We start from the raw sequence: 3,256 nt of genomic DNA, 5'->3' as shown, positions 1-3,256 counted from the left end.
CCCGGCGGGGCCTGTCCCGGGGAGACCCCGGCCCGGCCTGGGGGGCTGTTCCCGGGCCCTGGGGGGCTGTTCCCGGGCCTGTGTCCCGGCCCCCCCGAGTTCCAGCCGGGCGTCGGTGGCCGCAGGGAAGAGCTGGGCCCGGGTGCAGCCGGTGCCGTGAGGGGCCGCCCTGCCCTGTCGGTGCTCCCCAGAACCCGGATCGCGTCCATCGCTGAGGCCTCTCAAGCGGGAAGGAAGCAGCCCAGCGTGTAGGGGCTAAACCCGGGGTCAAGGCTGAGCGTTTCTCCCACTGAAGCAGCTCCCGGGACGGGCCCTCCCAGCCTGGTGAAGCCACCGAGCACTGCCCAGTGGCTCTGACTGACTTTGCCACCAGCAGGACTCAAGTAGCTGAGGCCTCTGTCCAGCTGGATCATCCCCCTTGCTAGCTAAGCAGAAATACCCAGTCTCAAATTAACCAACATTTTTGCAAAAGAGCCTTTCTTCTGCCTCCCTGTGGCCTCTCCTTCTCCGTGGTACTTCTGTGTCACCCTCCAGGGTGGGATTTACAAGGACAATGTGATGGGACATCTCAAACAAGAGCTTTAAAAGACCCACAGGCAATCAAGGAACAGTGAAACAGCAGATCCAGGAGGTGCAGGATTCCCCAAGGAGCTGCAGCAGGACAGGATGCTCAGCACAGAAGGACACAACTCAATCCACTGGTACTGGAGCACTGAGAACCAGCACTGGCTGTCAGCAAGCTGACAAACAAGGGAGCTGGTGTGGACTCAGCAAACATAGTGCTGCCCACACATAAAACCAGCTGTTCTAGTTGTTGGCAGCACTCAGGGCTGGGCACAGCTGGTTGTGGATGCTGAGCAGTTCCCAGACTGGCTGAGAGACACAAGACAAGGAGTCAGGGTTGAGTGGGAAGTGTGACTTACACCCTGCTGAGTAGATAGAAAACCATGAAGTAAAGCAGCAGCAGGCAGGAGTGCCACTGGTTATCGCAGCCTCTAGATCAACTCTCACCTGAGTTAAGCATCAGTGAGGTTAGACAGGGGGAATCTGGAGGTAGGAACCAACATTTCCCACCTCATTTTATTCACACTTGGTGTTTGCTCCACACAAGCACCCAGAGACAGAGCCTACAGCAGCAGCACAGCATGGACTGCACAGCTCTTGGAGAACAGGACAGCAGGAAAGCCTTCAATTCAAGTGAGAACCCAAGAGTGAAATCCAAGCAACACATTTATATGAGAACCAACACTGTCTTTGTGGTGTAGACATCAAGGAAGGGCCAGTTCTGACCTCCTGAAAGGCCTCGGGGACACCCTGGGCCAGGGTAGGACAGGAAAGTGTGTGGCTGGTGTGGTGGGCTCCAGCTTCCCCCTCCATTCCTTGGAGCCTGAACACTGCAGTGGGGATAAACTGGCCACACAAGCCACTGCCCACTTGTTTTTCAGACAAAAATCTCTTCTTCCCTTTCAGAGGCTTCATCTTTCAAGCACTCCAGCCCTGCCCTGAGCAGCTGCCCAGAGCCTGAGCAGTTGACTCCCTGTGCTGGTGACTCCTGGCTCTGACTCCTCCACCTGGTGTGAGGGAACAGGGCCCCGTTTTCCTGGCAATCCTTAACCCTCTTGTCTCCATCTAGTGTCCAAATCGCACTCCAGCTTCTCTGCCATAGAACGTCACTGTGCTGACATCCCAGTGAAGCTGGACAGGCTCAGATTCATAGGATCAGATTGGTTTGGGCTAGAAGGGACCTCAAAGATCATCTAGATGCAACCCCCTGCTCTCAGCAGCTTGTCCTGCAGCCTCCCTGCCCGGGGGAGCAGTGACACTGCCTGCAAACCCCAGGCCACCAGCCCTTCCTCTGCCTCCCTGCCTGTGTTCCTACAGACTGAGCTGCTCTTTCCTACCTCAGCAGCAAGCACTGAGGAATAGCTTTGCTCAGCCCTGTGGAGATGCTGTGCCCAGATCCCACAGCAGTGTCCCATGGACCAAACACTCAGCAGACTTCCCTTGGATCGTTTATTGGCTGACGAGCGTGGTGCTGCTGTGAGAGCTCCTCACAACCCTCAGCAACAACCCACAGGACCACACAACCCCTCAGCAACAACCCACAGGATCACACAACCCCTCAGCAACAACCCACAGGACCACACAACCCCTCAGCAACAACCCACAGGATCACACAACCCCTCAGCACATCCTCAATCACCAGAAGCAGATCCTCCACCAACCCCACCCAGCTCAGAACATCCCACCAGCAGCAGGATGCAGGGAGATGCTGTTCCTCACCTCTCTGCTCGTTCCTCCCTTCTCCCTCCTTCCCAAGGAGACCCTCCCAGGGCTGATGAAATGGACCCAGGCCAGCGGGGAGCCACCAAGGCAGTCAGGGCTGGAGCACACATCCCATGAGCAGAGCCTGAGGAATGGGGCTGGGAAAAGGGAAGGTTTCAGGGAGAGCCTCAGAGCAGCCCCCCAGCACCTGTGAAGAGGAGGTGATGGTGAGGACTGGACAAAGCCCTGAGCAGGCCTGGCAGAGCCCACAGCTTATCTGCCTCAAGCAGGAGGCTGAGCTAGAGACCCCCTGCAGTCCCCTCGAGCCCCAGGACCCTGTGATTGAGCAGGCAGGAAGGGGCAGGACTCCCCTCTCCCCAAAAACTGGTCAGCAGAGCTCCCCTCAGGGGCCTCCACCCCAGGGGACACCCTCTGCTCCTGGGTCTGGGGGCTCCACCCGAGCCTGTCCCCCCCAGCCATGCTGTGGGTGTACCTGTGCCTGGTCCTCCTCCTGGGTGGGCCCTGGAGATCCACGGCAGGCAGTCCTGCCTCCTCCTGGAAAGCAGGAACCTGACTGCTCCCTGTGCCTCAGCTGATGACCACTGGACAGTCCAGGGGAGCTGCTCTTGTCACCAAGCCTGTGACACTGCAGTGCTGGGGGCCACCCTCAGCTCCCACGTGGAGCAGCGTCCCCATCCTTGGTTCTCAGCCCCGGGAGGCCCCAGGGTCCTCAGGGACTCGGTCACCAGGAGGTCTCAGGCAGGTTGTTCCATCCAGAGGGACACGTGGCTTCACTTCCAGGGAGGTCTGGCTTTGCAGCCCCCCCCGGCCTGGGGGCTCCTGCCCAGAGGGACTCCAGACACGCTTTTCAACCTGTCCCTCGTGGCAGGGCCCGGGGGGGCCGCAGGGCTCCGGGTCTGACACCTCCCCGGAGCCAGGCAGAGCCCTTGGGAGGGGGTGCTCACCCTGCTGAGGGGCTGGGAACCCCCCC

At 59.5% G+C, this 3,256-nt stretch overlaps 1 protein-coding gene across 1 annotated transcript in view; it reads right to left on the bottom strand.

Moving 5' to 3' along the window:
* TPCN1 (two pore segment channel 1) overlaps positions 1 to 349 on the bottom strand; it is a 47,462-nt gene extending 47,113 nt beyond the window's left edge. The window contains exon 1 of the mRNA XM_010007287.1: positions 342 to 349. The gene's annotated coding sequence lies outside the window, so the exon portion shown is untranslated. The remainder of the gene's footprint in view (positions 1 to 341) is intronic.
* Between the last annotated feature and the right edge of the window lie 2,907 nt (positions 350 to 3,256).

The sequence above is a fragment of the Chaetura pelagica genome, unplaced genomic scaffold (genome assembly GCF_000747805.2).
Source record: "Chaetura pelagica isolate M959 unplaced genomic scaffold, ChaPel_1.0 scaffold1391, whole genome shotgun sequence".
Classification (NCBI taxonomy): domain Eukaryota; kingdom Metazoa; phylum Chordata; class Aves; order Apodiformes; family Apodidae; genus Chaetura; species Chaetura pelagica.
The sequence above is the reverse complement of the archived record's forward strand: the minus strand, read 5'-3'. Positions and strand labels throughout refer to the sequence as shown.